At 47.6% G+C, this 20,470-nt stretch overlaps 1 long non-coding RNA gene across 1 annotated transcript in view; it reads right to left on the minus strand.

Annotated features, from left to right (window-relative positions):
- Positions 1–20,268, minus strand: part of LOC111748056 (uncharacterized) — a 43,098-nt gene extending 22,830 nt beyond the window's left edge. Inside the window, exons 1-3 of the long non-coding RNA XR_010323333.1 lie at positions 19,338–20,268; positions 10,852–19,221; positions 24–10,733 (exon numbers count right to left, since the gene is read on the minus strand). This is a non-coding gene — a long non-coding RNA (uncharacterized LOC111748056). The remainder of the gene's footprint in view (positions 1–23; positions 10,734–10,851; positions 19,222–19,337) is intronic.
- Between the last annotated feature and the right edge of the window lie 202 nt (positions 20,269–20,470).

Consider the following 20,470-nt stretch of genomic DNA (forward strand, 5'->3'; position numbering starts at 1 on the left):
ATCACAATATCCCTTGTACATACCTGCGCCGTGGATAGTGGTAATTAAACTATCGTCACATGTATTGGTTCAGGATGCACCCTCTTTTTCACAACGTAGGTGATGACGTATTTCCATAGTTTCACAATAAACCTGTTGAATAGAACTGGAGCCGTCTTCTCCAGTACCAATTGAAAAACCTTCTTCATTAGAGGGGCAACCATGCGGTCCAAGAAACCCATCCGCTGGTCATCTGACTCTGCCCTTACTTGCTCTCTTATATTGATCTCTATCTTCTCCGCAAGAAATTCACTGAGGATCTCAAGGAGAAGGCGAGCCACGATATCCCTTAGTGTTTCCATGGCCTCGTCTAGTATAAACGCAATCCTTGGAGAGTGTAACGCCTGTGTCGGTGGGCTTTAGTCCAGGCAAGGGCGTCAGGCAGACAGCAAGTCTGACTTTCTTAGATCTGCTCCTCCCCCTCAACAGGAAGTGATGCTGGCCAGGCAGGAGAGCCCCAGCGGCGCCCCGCGCCGCCCAGTGGCGCCTTCAATCCGGGGCTCACCACCCTCTGGGCCTCCAGGCAACCAGGAAGTGAGATGGCCTTTAATATCGCAGAGGCCAGAAGCAAGGAGGGTCCTCCCGCAGTGCTGGGGGAGCGTCCAGAGGTCCAACTTTGTGGAAACACTGTACAGTGATCAAGCACACTGAATATAGTTTTTCGGCGCTTTTAGAATTGAAATTCACAACACTTTGCGAAGAGAGGCGAGTTAGCGACCTCTCGCGCTGTCAAGCGGTGGTGTCGGAGAAGCCCGGGGTTCTGAAAGTGCAGCCTCTAGGAAGCGTGTGGGATAAGGGGCGGGGCCGGAAGGGGCCCAACCGAGGAGGGGCTGTTTCCAGAGCGAGGGCCGGCGGCGATTTCCACCGTGCCGCTTCGGGCCACGGAGAGATGGGTGGAACTTGCGCTCAGAGCGTGGATTCAGGCCTGACAGATTTCCCAAGTCCTGGGAACGCTTTAGAAGCGCAAAATCTGCGTCCTGGTCTCCGGAAATCTCCGTCCCCGGAGCCTGCAAGGTGGCTAGAGCCCGCAGCCTTCGTTTGTAAATGACAGTTGCGGAGGCTGAGCGCAGTGGCAGAATAGGAACGTGGGGCGAGGAGAAGGGGCCAGGAACAGGCAGGCGGGGATTCGGAGCGGGAATGATCTGCCGGTAGAAAGAGCCCAGGGGATCCGGGAAGGGGAGTGAGTGCGCAGGGGGAGTTGAATGCCCGCTACCGTGAGTGTGGGCCACTTCCACACACTTTGGTTGCTACTTAGAGCAAACAGACAAACCGAAACCCCCAAATGGCGTCTGTAGTATAAGGCCAGGAGCCCTGGTGGCGCAGTGGTTAAGTGCTTGGCTGCTGCTGGAAGGGCAGCAGTTGGAATCAACCAGCTGCCCCTTGACAAACCATGTGGGCCATTCCTACTCTGTCCTGTAGGGTCCCTATGAGTCTGGGACAGTAGTGGAGGCAACTCCTTTTTTTGTTTGTTACTTTGTAACAACAGTACAGCGCGGGACCATGGTTTAAGGGGACATCAACGTCAATTGGCATAATAAAACCTATTAAGAAAACATTCTGCATCCCACTTTGGAGAGTGGCATCCGGGGTCTTAAATGCTAGCAAGTGGCCAGCTAAGATGCATCCATTGGTCTCAACCACCCGGATGGAGCAAGGAGAATGAAGAACACCAAAGACACACGGTAATTGTGAGCCCAAGAGACAGAAAGGGCCACATAAACCAGAGACTCCATCAGCCTGAGACCAAAAGAACTCGATGATGCCTGGCTAAAAACGGTGACTGTCCTGACAGGGAACAACAGAGAACCCCTGAGGGAGAAGGAGAGCAGTGGGATGCAGACCTCAAATTCCCCGAAAATGACCAGACGTAACGGTCCGACTGAGATTAGAAGGACCCCGGAGGTCATGGTCCCCAGACCTTCTGTTAGCCCCAGATTGGAACCATTCCCAAAGCCAAATCTTTAGAAACGGACTGGACTGGACTATGGAACAGAAAATGAAACTGGTGAAGAGTGAGCTTCTTGGATCAAGCAGACACACGAGGCAATGTGGGCAGCTCCTGTCTGGATGGGAGATGAGAGGGCAGAGTGGGTCAGAAGCTGGCCGAATGGAGCAGAAAATAGAGATTGGAGGGAAAGAGTGTGCTGTCTCATTAGGGGGAGAGCAACTAGGAATATATAACAAGGTGTACAAATTTTTGTATGAGAGACTGACTTGGTTTGTAAACTTTCACTTAAAGCACAATAAAAAAAGAAAAGAGGGGAAAAAAAGTAGTATTTTGCAAAGAGCCCCGGCGGTGGCAGTGGTTCAGCGATCGGAATCCACCAGGCCCGTCCACGGGAGAAAGATAGGACGGCGGGTTTCCGTAAGGATTTAGAGCCTGGGAAGCCCTATGGGGCACTTCTACTCTGTCCTCTTGGTCTCTATGAGGCGGAATCTACTGGATGGCAGCTGGTTATTGTATTGTGCCACGGAGACCCCATGAGTTACAGGGTAGGCATGCCCCATAGACCTTTCCTGGCTGTCATCTTTGTAGGGGAGCTCTTGTGGGAAAGTGGTTAACTGAAAGGTCCGTGGTTGGAGCCCACCAGCTGCTCTTCGGGGAAAGATGTTGCAGCCATCTTCCGTAGAGGCCGCTGCTGTTATTAGGGGCTGTCCAGTCAGTTGCAAAGCATCACAACCCTTGTACAACAGATCCAAACACTGTCCAGTCTTGCGCCATCCCACGGTCCTTGCTATGTTTGAGCGTATTGTGTAGCCACCGTGTCAATCCATCTCATGGAGGGCCTTCCTCTTTTTCGCTGACCCTCTACCTTACCAAGCGGGATGTCCTTTTCCAGTCCCTCCTGATAACATGTCCAAAGTATGTGAGACAAAGTCTCCTCCTCCTTGCTTCCAAGGAGCACACTGGCTCTGCTTCCTCCAAGGCGGACTGGTTGGTTCTCCTGGCCAGCCAAACCCATCGCTGCCCATGCGTTCCCGCCTATGGCAAAACTATGAAAGGTCAGAGTAGAACCGACCCATAGAGTTTCCAAGGAGCAGCTGGTGGATTTCATCTGCCAATCTTTTGGGTAGCAGCGAAGGCGTAAGCAGTGTACCAGCACGGTATATTCAGTATTGTTTGCCAGAATCGTAATTGAAAGGCGTCAATTCTTCTTCCGTCTTCGTTATTCATTCTCCAGGTTTGGCGTGCACAGGAGGCTATCGAAAAGATCATTCCTTGGGTGAGGTGCACCATTGTCCTCTAAGCGATGCCTTTGTTTTCAACACTTCAGAGAGGTCTTTTGCAGTAAATTTGCCTGGTGCAATACGTCCTTGGATTTCGTGATTACTGCTTCTGTGAGTGATGACCGCGCAGCCAAGTAAACAGAAATCCTGGACATCTTCAATATTTTCTCCGTTTGTCATCATGTTGCTTATTGGTCCTGTTGTGAGTTCTCTCTCTCTCTCTCTCTCTTTTTTATTATTGTCGCGGTGGAATCCATACTGATGTTCACGAGTAATTGCTTCCAGTCTTTTTGATTTCAGCAAACAAGCTTGTGCCATCTACATATCGCAGGTTGGTAATGAATCTTCCACCGATCCTGACGCCAAGCTCTTCGTCATATCTTCCAGCTTCTGGGGTCATTTGCTCCGCATACAGATTGAATAAGTATGGTGAACCGATACAACCGTGGTACGCACCTTGCCGGACGTCGAACCACAGAAGTATGCTGTTGTTGTGTTTGAATGACTGCCTCTTGTTGTAGGTGCAGGTTCTACAGGAGCAAAATTAAGTGTCCTGGAGTTCCCGTTCTTCGCAAGGTTAAGCATAATTTGTTATGATCCGCACACTCAAATGCATCTGCATAGCCAACGAAACACCCCCAAATACCTTTCTGATGTTCTCTGCTTTCAGCCAAGATCCTCTGACGTCAGCAATGATATCCCTCATTCCTCGCCCTCTTCTGAATCCAACTCCAACTTCTGGCAGTTCCTTGTCCCTGTGGTGCCGCAACTGTTTTATTAATTTTTTCAGCAAATTTTATTTGGATGAGATATTAATGATATCGATGGATAATTTCTGCATTCTGTTGGATCGCCTTTCTCTGGCACGGGCACAAATGTGGATCTCTTGCAGTTGGTTGGCCAGAGAGCTGTGTTCCAAGTTTCTTGGCAGAGATGAGGGAGCACCTCTAGCGCTGCATCCTTTCGTTGAAACATCTCAGTCGGTATTCTGTCAACTCGTGGAGGCTTGGATTTCACCAATGGGTTCAGTGCAGCTTGGACTTCTTCCTTCAGTGCTTTCGGCTCATTATGATTCGCCACCTCCTGAAATGCTTGAAAGTCGACCAGTTCTTTTTGATACAGTGACTCTGTGTATCCCTTCCATCTTCTTTTAATGCTGTCTCTATCGTTCAACATCTTGCCCATAGAATCCTTCAAAATTGCAACTCGATGCTTGAATTTTTTCCTCAGCTCTTTCATCTGGAAAAATGCCTGGTTTCTTCCTTTCTTTTGGTTTTCGTTCTTTCTCTTTCTATTTATTTCCTGTGTTTGAAGTGAAAGTTTACAATTCAAGTCAGTGCCTCATACAAAAATGTATGCACACCTTGCTGTGGAACCCTAGCCGCTCTCCCTCTAATGTGACAGCACACTCCTCCTCTCCTCCCTGTATTCCCCGCATGCATTCAACCAGCCCCTGTCCCCCTCTGTCTTTGCCCCAATAGTCTCCCGGGTCTACTTCAGCCAGGAAGCTCACTCCTCACCAGGATCATTTTCTGTCTTAGAGTCCAGTCCAATCCCTGCCTGAAGAGTTGGCTTTGGGAATGTTTCCTGTCTTGGGCTAACAGAGGGTCCTGGGGCCATGACATCTGGGGTCCCCCCAGTCTCAGTCAGACCATTAAGCCTGGTCTTTCTACGAGAGTTCGAGGTGTGCACCCCACTGTTCTCCTGCTCCATCAGGGATTCTCCGGTGTGTTCCCTCTCGGGGGAGTCCTCGGTGGTAGCCGGGCACCATCTAGTTCTTCCAGTCTCCGGCTGATGGAGTCTCTGGTTATGTGGTCCTCTCTGTCTCCCGGGCTCATATTTACCTTGTGTCTCCGCTGTTCTTCGTCCTCCTTTGTTCCAGGTGGGTTGAGAGCAATTGATGTATCTTAGACGTCCGATTGCCAGCGTTTAAGGCCCCAGACACCACTCACCAAAGTGAGATGGAGAAGTTTCCTTAACACGTATTTTGTTATGCCAATGGAGCTGTGCGTCCCCTGAAACCATGGTCCCCAGACCCCTGTCCCTGCGCTCTGGCCTTCCGAGCGTTTGGTTGTATTCGGGAAACTTCTTAGCTTTTGCTTTAGTCCAGTTGTGCTGACCTTCCCGGTACTGTGTGTTGTCTTTCCCTTCACCTAAAATATGTCTTGTGTACTATCTAATTAGTGAATACCCCTCTCCCTCCCTCCCCATCCTCATAACCATCAAGGAATATTTTCTTCGGTGTTCAGACTTTTTCTTGAGTTCTTGTATTAGTGGCCTCATACGACATTGCTCCTTTTGCAACTGACTAATTTCACTCAGCATAATGCCTTCCAGATTCCTCCACGTTATGAGATGTTTCACGGATTCCTCGTTCTTAGTCGTTGCATAGTATTCCATTATGTGAATATGCCATGATTTATTCACCCATTCATCCCTTGACGGGCACCTCCGTTGCTTCCATCTTTTTGCCGTTGTAAACAGAGCTGCAATGAACATGGGTATGCATATATCCATTCGTGCAAGGGCCCTTATTTCTCCTGGTTACATTCCAGGTTGTGGTATTGCAGGATGGTATGGTAGCGCTATTTGCAGCTTTTTATGGAAGCGCCAAATTGATTTCCGCAGTGCTTGGACCATTTTACATTCCCACCAGCAGTGTGTCAGTGTTCCGGTCTCTCCACAAGCTCGCCAACATTTATTATTTTATGTTTTTTGGGTTAATGTCAGCCTCTTGGGGTGAGATGGTATCTCGTTGTAGTTTTGATTTGCATTTCTCTGATGGCTAATGATTGTGAGCATTTCCTCACGTATCTCTTAGCTGCCTGAATGTCTTCCTTGGTGAAGCGCCTGTTCCTATCCTTTGCCTATTTTTTCCTTGGGTTATTTGTCTTTTTCTTGTCGAGTTTTGGCGGTATGGTGTAGATTTTAGAGATCATTCGCTGATTGGATTGGCCTTAGCCAAAAACTTCTTCCCAGTCTGTAGGTAGCCTTTTTACTCTTTTTGTGAAGTCTTTGGAGGAGCATAATTGTTTGATTTTTAGGAGCTCCCCGTTATCTAGTGTCTCTTCTGGTGTTTGTGGGTTGTTAGTGATGTTTGTATACTGTTTATGCCAGGTATTAGGGCTCCTAGCGTCGTCCTTATTTTTTCTTCCATGATCTGTTTCGTTTTAGATTTTATGTTTAGGTCTTTGATCTATTTGGACTTAGTGTACGTGCATGGTGTTAGGTATGGGTCTTGCTTCCTTTTTCTGCTGATGGGTATCCAGTTATGCCAGCACCATTTGTTAAAGGGACTGTCTTTTCCCCATTTAACAGGCTTTGGGCCTTTGTCACCTTTTGGTTTTCTAACTGCAGATATTTGCACATTTCACTGACACTTTGTCTTCTCCTGCCGTCCTTTGAAATCTTCTGCTCAGCTCTTTTAGTTCGTCATGTCCTCTGCTCGCCTTAGCTACTCCGTGTTCAAGAGCAACTTTCAGAATCTCTTCTGACATCCGTTTTGTTCTTTTCTCTGTTTGCTGTGTTCTGAATGAGCTTTTGCTTTCTTCACCTATGACGTGCTTGAGGTCATCCCAGAACTTGGCTGGTCCTCCGCTATTGGTGTCCAAGGCGTCGAATCTATTCTTGAGGTGGTCTTGAAATTCAGGTGGCATGTACTCAGGGTCCTAGCTTGGCTCTCCTAGACTTGTTTTAATCTTCTTCATCTTCAACTTGCACATGAGCAATTGCCGGTCTGATCTGCCTTTGGCCTCTGGCCTTGTTTGGGCTGATGGCATTGAGCTTTTCCGTGGTCTCTTTCCACAGGAAGAGTGGCTTTGATTCCTGTGATTTCCACGTGGTGAGGTCCACGTGTATAGTCGGCACTTATGTCATCGAAAAAAGGTATTTGCAACGAGGAAGTCGTTGGTCTTGTCAAATTTTGTCAGGAGATCTCTGGAGTCCTTTCTACGGCAAGGGCATATTTTCCAACTACATATTCTTCTTCTTCTTTATTTCCAGCTTTGCATCCTAGCCACCAGTCATTACTGATGCATCTTAATTGCATGCTGATCAATTTCAGACTGCACAAGTTGGTAAAAATCTTCAATTTCTTCAGCTTTGGCATTGGTGCTTGGTGTGTAAATTTGAATCACAGTCCTCTTAACTGGTCTTCCTTGTAAGCGTGTGGATATCTTCCTCTCCCTAACAGCTCTGCACTTCAGGATAGATCTTGAATTGCCCCTTTTGGCAATGAAAGCAACGCCATTCCTCTTCAAGTTGTCATTCCTGGCATAGTAGAACACGTGATCGTCTGACTCAAAACGGCCAACACTGGTCCATTGGATCTCATTGATGTGTAGGCTATCCACCTTTATGTGATCCTTTTCGTTTCTTCCCAGTTCCAATTTTCCTAGACTCATACTCAGTACATTCCCTACTCTGACTATTAAGGGGGTTTGCAGGGTTTTTTTCTCATTTTGAGTTGTGCCACAAGAGCAAATGAAGCTCTTGAAATCTTGACCCCATCTACATCATTAACGTCGACTGTCCTTTGAGTGGAAACCCCGATGGCATAGTGGTTAAGTGCTATGGCTGCTAACCAAAAGGTCCTCAGTTTGAATCCACCAGGTGCTCCTTGGAAACCCTATGGGGTAGCTCTGCTGTGTCCTATAGGGTTGCTATGAATCACAACCGACCCCAAGGCAATGGGTTTTTTGTTTGTTTGGTTGGTTGGTTGGTTTGGTTCAATGATTAGGAAGCTCTTCCCCAGTCTTGTTTTGAGTGTCTTCCAACCCGATGGGTTCCTTTTATGGCAACATATCCGACAATGTTCCTCTGTTATTCACAAGATTTTTCCTGGCCAGTCTTCTCAGAATAAACTGCCAGGTCTTTCTTTTCAGCCTGTGTTAGTCTGGATGCCCCGCTGAATCCTGTCCACCATGGGTGAGTCCTCTGGTACTTGAAATAGTGGTGGCATAGCTTCCAGTATCACGAGAAAATGCAAGCCACCACAGTGGCACAAACGTTAAGATGCATGCTGGCTAGGAGTCTGGATTCAAGGCGCCAGATCCAGGAGAAGGCTTTCCGTCTGTATCATCGCTGGGGGCAGGTCCTTGTCAACAAACTGGCCCTGGTCTAGGGGCTTCACAGCCCAGGGACCTCGAGAGCACAGGCCGTGCTCTGCCGCCGGCACATCTTTCTTGACGGTGGAATTACAGTTCACAGCTTTGGAAATCCTATGGGGGAGTTCTTCTCTGTCCTATAGGGTCGCTATGAGTCGGAAATGACTCTAACGCTATAGGATTTTTTTTTTCTTTCAGCATTTAATGTGCTACTTCGAGTAGAAACCAAACATGGCTATTCAGTAGAGATTTGCCCCACCAGAGGTCGGTTCTGTGTTAAACCAACCACAGGTTTCTATTTGCGTATTGAAGCCAGGGTGCACAGATGAATCCAGTTTTAAAGATTTTTAACCTCCAAGGAACTTGTCAGTGCCCTGTTCTTCCAGCCACATGACAGGAAAAGACAGTATTGTGAGAGGAACTGCCTGTCTCTGTCGAGCCCCTGGTGGTGCAAATGGCCGAAGGCTGGGCTGTAAACTGCAAGGCTGGAAGTTCATGTCCAGCCAGAGGCACCTGTGAAGAAAGGCCTGGGGATCTACTTCTAAAACATGGGGTCTCCAGGAGTCAGAGTCGGTTCTGTGGCAACTGGTGGTAGACTGGTGGTCTCTCTGTGCAGCTGAACGCCACTGAGAAAAAAGGGCCCATCAAGTGTGCTTCTCTCTCCATTTGTTCTCCACTGACAGGCTACAGTGGTTTCTGTCATAGATGTTGGTAATGGGATGGTTTCTTTGAGTCAGGAGAGAAAAGAGCCAGAGCACTGCAGGCTGTCCATGTACACAGAGGTCCCTGGAAGAGGAGCTGTGTGCCTTCCACTTGGATTGATCTCGACCACTTTCACCTACCCCCGGTCAGGTCTCTCTTAACCCATCCAGTGGTTCCTCTTGCTACAGAATTTTTATCACCTGCAGCATCATCTGCCCGCAATGTTTACCTCTGCAATGTTGCCTCTCCTGTGCCTGTTTTCCCACGGAAGACATCAGGGATGCCATCGTTCCTCTAGTCCTCCTTTTCTAAACTCCCTTCAAAGCAGGAAATGCACCCTGTAACCGTCGAGCTTTCTTAAGAACCGCCCCCCAACCTTCGGCATCCCTTCCTGACACAACAGGTTCTCAGTGCTCCCCCCAGGACTCTTAATTCCAGTCTGAAACTCCCCCATTCATGGTCAGCCCACTCCACACACACTTTCTCCCTCAACGGTGTACCCCCACAATCTCAGCCCCCTCCATCCCTAATGGTTCAGAAGAGAGACCCAGAGCCAAAGTGGAGAAGGAAATCAGCACAAAATCAGGCCAGGAGACTCCATGTCATGTACTAAAGATAAATCCGTGTATTTATTTGCTGCATTTCAAAACTCTATTCTTCGTCAGGCATTTAGATTTGGCAAAATGAGCATAGCAAAGGGTTGAGAACAGAAATGTCCCTCCAGCTGTTGCTGATAGGAGCGGGGAGTAACTGCTGAGGAAGCAAAGACAGGGCATCTCGTCCACCAATATATGGCTATCGTATCGTGCCGGTTTATACTTCATATTTCTGCGTCAATCATTGCTGTTAGTCTCCGAAGCATCATCTCTTAAAAAAGATATTCGATGCTGTTTTTTAAAGTTTTCTCGTTGATCTGCCCGTTTAGATATGTCCGCAAACGATAACTCGTAATTAAACTGCAACCCCACAAGCTGGCTGAGCACATCATCTTCTTAACGAGATGTGTGATGCTGTTTGTTGAAGGTGACATGACGAGCTGCTAATATAGGATGGGAGCAGTCTCCCAGAATATACGATGTTACTTTAGAACCATCTCTCGACGATCTGGCGGTTAAATGCCTGTGCGATACACAATCCCAACGGTTGGCTTCTACGCATCATCTTTTTCACAAAAAAAAAAAACGTGATGATGTTTTGAAACGTTCCAGGAGGAACTGGTTGCCCAGAACTAATATAAGAATCATCTCCATTAGCGACATAGACATCTGGTCTCAGAACGACATCAACTGGTTCTGTGGACCTTGTCATTAACTTTTTCGTTAGAGCGACACCCGTGTGATCCTCGAAAAATGCACTCACGATCCCCCTTAGCATCTCTCTTCTCCATCCTATTCACGGTTTTGTCAACAGACTAGACTACTGTAGAGGCGAGGACAATAGAGTACTGTAGGGTAGTGTAGTGTAGAGTAGAGTAGAGCAGAGCAGAGCCGAGCAGAGCCGAGCAGAGCCAAGAGCTGAGAACAGAAATATCCTCACCACTGGCCAGCCAGGTAGTCAGCGAACACCGAAATCTCCCCTTCCGCCAGAAAAAGGCCATCTTGCGGTGCTTTTACTTAGCGTTGAAGCCACGTGGATTGCTTGTAGTAGTCCAAGCTTCGACTTTAAAAAAGAAAAAGAAAAAAAAAAGTGAAGCTCTTTGGTAATACATTAGACACACACACACACACATATGTATTACATGTAATATTATTTATATCACAATATCCCTTGTACATACCTGCGCCGTGGATACTGGTAATTAAACTATCGTCACATGTATTGGTTCAGGATGCATCCTCTTTTTCGCAACGTAGGTGATGACGTATTTCCATGGTTTCACAATAAACCTGTTGAATAGCACTGGAGCCGTCTTCTCCAGTACCAATTGAAGAACCTTCTTCATTAGAGGGGCAACTATGCGGTCCAAGAAACCCATCCGCTGGTCATCTGACTCTGCCCTTACTTGCTCTCTTATATTGATCTTTATCTTCTCCGCAAGGAATTCACTGAGGATCTCAAGGAGAAGGCGAGCCACGATATCCCTTAGTGTTTCCATGGCCTCGTCTAGTATAAACGCAATCCTTGGAGAGTGTAACGCCTGTGTCGGTGGGCTTTAGTCCAGGCAAGGGCGTCAGGCAGACAGCAAGTCTGACTTTCTTAGATCTGCTCCTCCCCCTCAACAGGAAGTGATGCTGGCCAGGCAGGAGAGCCCCAGCGGCGCCCCGCGCCGCCCAGTGGCGCCTTCAATCCGGGGCTCACCACCCTCTGGGCCTCCAGGCAACCAGGAAGTGAGATGGCCTTTAATATCGCAGAGGCCAGAAGCAAGGAGGGTCCTCCCGCAGTGCTGGGGGAGCGTCCAGAGGCCCAACTTTGTGGAAACACTGTACAGTGATCAAGCACACTGAATATAGTTTTTCGGCGCTTTTAGAATTGAAATTCACAACACTTTGCGAAGAGAGGCGAGTTAGCGACCTCTCGCGCTGTCAAGCGGTGGTGTCGGAGAAGCCCGGGGTTCTGAAAGTGCAGCCTCTAGGAAGCGTGTGGGATAAGGGGCGGGGCCGGAAGGGGCCCAACCGAGGAGGGGCTGTTTCCAGAGCGAGGGCCGGCGGCGATTTCCACCGTGCAGCTTCGGGCCACGGAGAGATGGGTGGAACTTGCGCTCAGAGCGTGGATTCAGGCCTGACAGATTTCCCAAGTCCTGGGAACGCTTTAGAAGCGCAAAATCTGCGTCCTGGTCTCCGGAAATCTCCGTCCCCGGAGCCTGCAAGGTGGCTAGAGCCCGCAGCCTTCGTTTGTAAATGACAGTTGCGGAGGCTGAGCGCAGTGGCAGAATAGGAACGTGGGGCGAGGAGAAGGGGCCAGGAACAGGCAGGCGGGGATTCGGAGCGGGAATGATCTGCGGGTAGAAAGAGCTCAGGGGATCCGAGAAGGGGAGTGAGTGCGCAGAGGGAGTTGAATGCGCGCTACCGTGAGTGTGGGCCACTTCCACACACTTTGGTTACTACTTAGAGCAAACAGACAAACAAGACCCCCAAAATGGCCTCTGTAGTATAATGCCAGGAGCTTTGGTGGTGCAGTGGTTAAGCGTCTGACTGCTAATGAAAGGGTCCGCCACTCTAACTCACCAGCCCCTCCGGGGAAGAAAGGTGTGGCAGTCGGTGTCCATAAAGATTACAGCTTTGGAGGCCCTATGGGGCAACTTTAGACTTCCCTCTAGGGTCGCTAAGAGTCGGAATCGACTGGACACCCTATCGATATAGTATAATGCTATGGCGACGGCATGTGTTACACAGCAGAACTGCTCCATGGGGTTTTCCTGGCTGTAATCTTTGCGGAGGATCCCTTGCGGAGAAGTGGTTAACAAAAAGCTCAGCGGTTCAAACCAACCAGCCACTCTTCTGGGGAAATATGTGGCAATTTCCTTCCATAAAGATTCACAGCCTTGGAAACCCTATGGGGCAGTCCTACTCTATCCTATAGGGTCACTAAGTGTTGGAATGGACTATAAGGCAAGAGTTTTTTGTTTGTTTGTTCGATTTTGGAGTATAACATGCTGTTTCAACTATAAACAAACATGGCCGTTCAGTAGGTCCCCCCCCCCCGACCCCCGCCACATAAAGTTCGGTTTTATGTGAAACCAACCAGAATTTTTAAATTGCACGTTGAAGCCAACTGGCAAGAATGAGTCCACCATTAAAGACATCTAAACATCAAGGAACTTGTCGGCACCCTGTTCTTCCAGCCATGTGACAGGAAAAGACAGTATTGTGAGAGGACCTACCTGTCACTGCTGAGTCACTGGGTGGTGTAAATGGTTGAAAGCTGGGCTGTAAACTGCAAGGTTGGAAGTTCATGCCCACCCAGAGGCAACTGGGAAGAAAGACCTGGGAATCTGCTTACGAAAAATAGGGCCTGGTAGTCTGTCTGTGCAGCTGAACACCCTGGAACAGAACGGCCCATCGAGTGTGGTTTTGAGTCAGGAGGGAAAAGAGCCAGAGCGCTGCAGGCTGTCAATGTCCAGAGATGTATAAGGGAGGGGTATCGATCACTTCCTCCACCCACCCAGATCTCTCTTTACTCATTCAGGGGTTCCTCTCACCCACAGACTTTATCACCTGCACAATTCTCTGCCTATCACATTTTCCTCTGGGATGTTTCCTCCCCCAGTAGGCCCTCTCCTGTGCCCATTTCCCCACATTAGACCTCAGGGCTGCCATCTCTCCTCTGGTCCTCTTTTTCCAACCTCCCCTCAAAGCAGGAAAATTGCCTTCAAACTGCCCACAGTTTGTATTATGCCCCCTCATACAGCTTCCCCTACTGAGACAGAAGTTCTCAAAGCTCCCCACAGGCTCTTAATTCCAGAGTTTGAAGCTCCCCCATTCATACTCAGGCCACTCAGCACACATTTCTTCCTTCAATAGAGGTCCTCCACCATCTTAGCCCTCTCCACTCCTCAGGGTCCAGAACAGAGACCCTGAGCCAAACCTGAGAAGGAAGTCAGCACAGAACCAGGCTAGGAGACTCCACGTCGTGTACTAAAGAGAAATATGTGTACCTGCTCCGTTTCAAATCTGTATTCTGTGTCATGCATTCAGATTTGGCAAAATGAACAGAGCGAAGAGTTGAGAACAGAAATGTCCCCCCAGTTGTTGTTGATAGGAACGGGAGTAATTAGTGAGGAAGCAAAGACAGGAATCTCTCATCCACAAAAATATGGGTATTGTATCATGCTCGTTTAAACGTCATATTTCTGCATCAATCATTGCTGTTAGTCTCCAAAGCAGCATCTTTTAAAAAAGATATGCAATGCTATTTTGTAAAGGTTTCCCATTGATCTGCCTGTTTAGATATGTCCGCAGGCGATGATTCATAATTAAACTGCAATCCCAAAAGCTGGTGGAGCACATCATCTTCTTAACGAGATGTGTGATGTTATTTCCTGAAGGTGTCAAGACAAGTTGCTAATATAGGATGGGAGCAGTCTTGTAAAATATGTGGTGCCATTTTAGAATGATATTAGGACAATCCCGCAGTTAGATACCTGCACCATCCACAATACCAGCTGTTGTTTTCTATGCATTACCTTTTTCACAAAAAACGTGATGATGTTTTTGAAATGTTTCAGGAGGAACTGGTTGTATAGATTCACGGCCACCTTGCCCAGAACAAATATAAGAATCATCTCCATTAGTGATATAGACATCTGGTCTAAGAACAGCATGGACTGGTTCTTTGGACCTTGTCATTAATTTTTCAGTTAAAACGATCCTCATCTGATCCTCGAAAAATGCACTCATGATATCCCTTAGCATCCCCTTTCTCCATCCTATTCACATTATTGTCAGCTGAGTAGAGCAGTGTAGAGTACAGTAGAGTAGAGTAGAATAGCCTAAAGAATTGAGGACAGAAATATCCTCACCAGTGGTCAGCAACACCAAAATCTCCTCTCCCACCAGAAGAGAGCGATCTCGCAGAGCTTATACTTAGCATTTAAGCACACTTGATGGCTAGTAGGATTCCAACCATCATCTTTTAAAAAAAAAAAAGAAACTCTTTTGTAATGATATTGCAACAATTTACCTGTGTAGATACCTGCACCGTGGATATTAGTAATTGAACCATAGTCACATCTATTGGCTGACGACACATCCTCTTTTTCACAACATAGGTGATGACGTATTTGAATGGTGTCACAATAAACTTGTTGTGTAGAATGGGAGCAATCTTCTCCAGTACAAATGTAAGAAACTTCTCATTAGAGGTGCAGGTATATGTTACAAGAACCCCATCCACTGGTTATCTCTGTCATTAACTGCTCTTGGAAAATGATCATTATCTTATCCGCAAGAAATTCACTCGTGATATCAAGGAGAACTGCAGTCACAATATCCCTTACTTTTTCCATTGTCCCATCTATTATAAATAAAATCCTTGGAGACCATAAAGCCTGTGTCAGTGGGCTTCAGTCCAGGATATGAAGCCAGCGAGAGTCAGCCTTTCTTAGATTTGCTGCTCCCCCTCCACAGGAAGTGAGCCTGGCCAGGGAGGAGAGCCACAGCGGCCTTCTGCCTTTTCCTCCCTCTTGGTTTTCTAACTCCAGGTATTTGCACATTTCATTAGGATACTTTGACTTCTCCTGCCACCTTTGAAATCTTCTGCTCAAGAGCAAGTTTCAGAATCTCTTCTGACATCCATTTTGGTCTTTGTTATCTTCTTAATGACCTTTTGCTTTCTTCACGTATCATGTGCTTGAGGTCATCTCACAGCTTGTCTGGACTTCTGTCATAAGTGTTCACTGTGTTCAATCTATTCTTGAGATGGTCTCAAAATTCAGGTGGAATGTACCCAAGGTCTTATTTTTGGTTCCCGTAGACTTGTTCTAATTTTCTTCAACTTGCACATGAGCAATTCATGGTTGGTTCTGCATTTGGTCTCTGGCCTTGTTCTGACTGATGATATTGAGCTTTTCCAGCATCTCTTTCCACAAGTGTAGTCGATTAGATTCCTGTGGTTTCCCTTTGGTGAGGCCCATGTGTATAGTCACCGTTTATGTTGTCGAAAAAGGGTATTTGCAGAGAAGAAATTGTTGGTCTTGCAAAATTTATCAGGAGATCACCAATGTCCTTTCTGTAACAAGATCATATCTTCCAACTACATATTCTTCTTCTTTGTTTCCAGGTTTGTATCCTAGTCACCAGTCATTATCGATGCAACTTAATTGCATGTTGATCAATTTCAGACTGCACAAGTTGGTAAAAATCTTCAATTTCTTCAGCTTTGGCATTGGTGCTTGGTGTGTAAATTTGAATCACAGTCCTTTTAACTGGTCTTCCTTGTAGGTGTGTGGATATCTTCCTCTCCCTAACAGCTATGCACTTTAAGATAGATCTTGAATTGCCCCTTTTGGCAATGAAAGCAACGCCATTCATCTTCAAGTTGTCACTCCTGGCATAGTAGAACACGTGATCGTCTGACTCAAAAAGGCCAATACTGGTCCATTGGATCTCATTGATGTGTAGGCCATCCACCTTTATGTGATCCTTTTCATTTCTGCCCAGTTCCAATTCTCCTAGATTCATACTCAATACATTCCAAGTTCTGATTATTAATGGCGGTTCACAGGTGTTATTTTCTTTTTGAGTTGTGCCACAAGAGCAAATGAAGCTCTTAAAAGCTTGACTCCATCTACATTATTAAGGTTGACTGTCTTTTGAGTGGAAACCCCGATGGCATAGTGGTTAAGTGCTATGGCTGCTAACCAAAAGGTCCTCAGTTTGAATCCACCAGGTGCTCCTTGGAACCCTCTGGGGCCATTCTACTCTGTCTTGTAGGGTTGCTATGAGTCAGACTCAACAGCAACGGGGATTTTTTGTTTGGTCCTTCGAGTAGGCAGCTCTTTCCCAGTCATATTTTCAGTGTCTTCCAAGCTGTTGGGTTCCTTTTCCTGCAACATATCAGACAATATTCCTCTGTTATTCATAAGGTTTTTACTGGCCAGTCTTCTCAGAAGTAGACTGCCAGGTCTTTCTCTTTAGTCTATCTTAGTCTGGAAGCCCTGCTGAATCCTGTCCACCATGGATGATTCTTCTGGTATTTGAAATACCAGTGGTATACCTTCCAGCATCACAGCAAAATCCAAGTCACCCCAGTGGCAAAAACCTTCAGATGCGTGGGGGCTAGTAGGCTAGGAGTCTGGATTCAGGGCACCTAGTCTAGGAGAAGGCTATCTGTCTGTATCTTCTCTGGGGGCAGGCCCTGGTTATCAGTCTTCTCCTGGTCGAAGGGCTTCACAGCCCAGGGACCTTGAGTGAAAAGGCTGTGCTTTGCTCCCGGTGCATCTTTCCTGGGGGTGGGATTAAAGTTTACAGACTTGAGAATCCTATGGGGGAGTTCTTCCCTATCCTATAGGGTTGCTATGAGTTGGAAATGATCTAAGATATAGGCAGTTTTCTTTTTGAGAATTTAATGTGCTACTTCCAGTACTCACTAGATATTTGCCCCACCAGAGGTCTATTTTATGTTTAAAAAACTACAGGTTTCCATTTGTATATTGAAGCCACGGTGCACAGACGAGTCCAGTTTTGAAGATTTTTAACCTCCAAGGAACTTGTCAGTGCCCTGTTCTTCCAGCCACATGACAGGAAAAGACAGTATTGTGAGAGGAACTGCCTGTCTCTGCTGAGTGTCTGCTGGTGCAAATGGCCGAAGGCTGAGCTGTAAACTGCAAGGCTGGAAGTTCATGTCCAGCCAGAGGCACGCGCAACAAAATGCTTGGGGATCTACTCCTAAAACATGGGGTCTCCAGGAGTCAGAGTCGGTTCTGTGGCAACTAGCGGTAGACTGGTAGTCTCTCTGTGCAGCTGAACACCACTGAGAAAAAAGGGCCCATCAAGTGTGCTTCTCTCTCCATTTGTTCTCCACTGACAGGGTACAGTGGTTTCTGTCATAGATGTTGGTAATGGGATGGTTCCTTTGAGTCAGGAGAGAAAAGAGCCAGAGCACTGCAGGCTGTCCATGTACACAGAGGTCCCTGGAAGAGGAGCTGTGTGCCTTCCACTTGGATTGATCTCGACCACTTTCACCTACCCCCGGTCAGGTCTCTCTTAACCCATCCAGTGGTTCCTCTTGCTACAGAATTTTTATCACCTGCAGCATCATCTGCCCGCAATGTTTACCTCTGCAATGTTGCCTCTCCTGTGCCTGTTTTCCCACGGAAGACATCAGGGATGCCATCGTTCCTCTAGTCCTCCTTTTCTAAACTCCCTTCAAAGCAGGAAATGCACCCTGTAACCGTCGAGCTTTCTTAAGAACCGCCCCCCAACCTTCGGCATCCCTTCCTGACACAACAGGTTCTCAGTGCTCCCCCCAGGACTCTTAATTCCAGTCTGAAACTCCCCCATTCATGGTCAGCCCACTCCACACACACTTTCTCCCTCAACGGTGTACCCCCACAATCTCAGCCCCCTCCATCCCTAATGGTTCAGAAGAGAGACCCAGAGCCAAAGTGGAGAAGGAAATCAGCACAAAATCAGGCCAGGAGACTCCATGTCATGTACTAAAGATAAATCCGTGTATTTATTTGCTGCATTTCAAAACTCTATTCTTCGTCAGGCATTTAGATTTGGCAAAATGAGCATAGCAAAGGGTTGAGAACAGAAATGTCCCTCCAGCTGTTGCTGATAGGAGCGGGGAGTAACTGCTGAGGAAGCAAAGACAGGGCATCTCGTCCACCAATATATGGCTATCGTATCGTGCCGGTTTATACTTCATATTTCTGCGTCAATCATTGCTGTTAGTCTCCGAAGCATCATCTCTTAAAAAAGATATTCGATGCTGTTTTTTAAAGTTTTCTCGTTGATCTGCCCGTTTAGATTGTCCGCAAACGATAACTCGTAATTAAACTGCAACCCCACAAGCTGGCTGAGCACATCATCTTCTTAACGAGATGTGTGATGCTGTTTGTTGAAGGTGACATGACGAGCTGCTAATATAGGATGGGAGCAGTCTCCCAGAATATACGATGTTACTTTAGAACGATCTCTCGACGATCTGGCGGTTAAATGTCTGTGCGATACACAATCCCAATGGTTGGCTTCTACGCATCATCTTTTTCACAAAAAAAAAAAAAAAACGTGATGATGTTTTGAAACGTTCCAGGAGGAACTGGTTGCCCAGAACTAATACAAGAATCATCTCCATTAGCGACATAGACATCTGGTCTCAGAACGACATCAACTGGTTCTGTGGACCTTGTCATTAACTTTTTCGTTAGAGCGACACCCATGTGATCCTCGAAAAATGCACTCACGATCCCCCTTAGCATCTCTCTTCTCCATTCTGTTCACGGTTTTGTCAACAGACTAGACTACTGTAGAGGCGAGGACAATAGAGTACTGTAGGGTAGTGTAGTGTAGAGTAGAGTAGAGCAGAGCAGAGACGAGCAGAGCCGAGCAGAGCCAAGAGCTGAGGACAGAAATATCCTCACCACTGGCCAGCCAGGTAGGCAGCGAACACCGAAATCTCCCCTTCCGCCAGAAAAAGGCCATCTTGCGGTGCTTTTACTTAGCGTTGAAGCCACGTGGATTGCTTGTAGTAGTCCAAGCTTCGACTTTAAAAGAGAAAAAGAAAAAAAAAAGTGAAGCTCTTTGGTAATACATTAGACACACACACACACATATGTATTACATGTAATATTACTTATATCACAATATCCCTTGTACATACCTGCGCCGTGGATACTGGTAATTAAACTATCGTCACATGTATTGGTTCAGGATGCATCCTCTTTTTCACAACGTAGGTGATGACGTATTTCCATGGTTTCACAATAAACCTGTTGAATACAACTGGAGCCGTCTTCTCCAGTACCAGTTGAAGAACCTTCTTCATTAGAGGGGCAACTATGCGGTCCAAGAAATCCATCCGCTGGTCATCTGACTCTGCCCTTACTTGCTCTCTTATATTGATCTTTATCTTCTCCGCAAGAAATTCACTGAGGATCTCAAGGAGAAGGCGAGCCACGATATCCCTTAGTGTTTCCATGGCCTCGTCTAGTATAAACGCAAGCCTTGGAGAGTGTAACGCCTGTGTCCGTGGGCTTTAGTCCAGGCAAGGGCGTCAGGCAGACAGCAAGTCTGACTTTCTTAGATCTGCTCCTCTCCCTCAACAGGAAGTGATGCTGGCCAGGCAGGAGAGCCCCAGCGGCGCCCCGCGCCGCCCAGTGGCGCCTTCAATCCGGGGCTCACCACCCTCTGGGCCTCCAGGCAACCAGGAAGTGAGATGGCCTTTAATATCGCAGAGGCCAGAAGCAAGGAGGGTCCTCCCGCAGTGCTGGGGGAGCGTCCAGAGGTCCAACTTTGTGGAAACACTGTACAGTGATCAAGCACACTGAATATAGTTTTTCGGCGCCTTTAGAATTGAAATTCACAACACTTTGCGAAGAGAGGCGAGTTAGCGACCTCTCGCGCTGTCAAGCGGTGGTGTCGGAGAAGCTCGGGGTTCTGAAAGTGCAGCCTCTAGGAAGCGTGTGGGATAAGGGGCGGGGCCGGAAGGGGCCCAACCGAGGAGGGGCTGTTTCCAGAGCGAGGGCCGGCGGCGATTTCCACCGTGCCGCTTCGGGCCACGGAGAGATGGGTGGAACTTGCGCTCAGAGCGTGGATTCAGGCCTGACAGATTTCCCAAGTCCTGGGAACGCTTTAGAAGCGCAAAATCTGTGTCCTGGTCTCCGGAAATCCCCGTCCCCGGAGCCTGCAAGGTGGCTAGAGCCCGCAGCCTTCGTTTGTAAATGACAGTTGCGGAGGCTGAGCGCAGTGGCAGAATAGGAACGTGCGGCGAGGAGAAGGGGCCAGGAACAGGCA

Source organism: Loxodonta africana, chromosome 11, assembly GCF_030014295.1.
Source record: "Loxodonta africana isolate mLoxAfr1 chromosome 11, mLoxAfr1.hap2, whole genome shotgun sequence".
Taxonomy (NCBI): domain Eukaryota; kingdom Metazoa; phylum Chordata; class Mammalia; order Proboscidea; family Elephantidae; genus Loxodonta; species Loxodonta africana.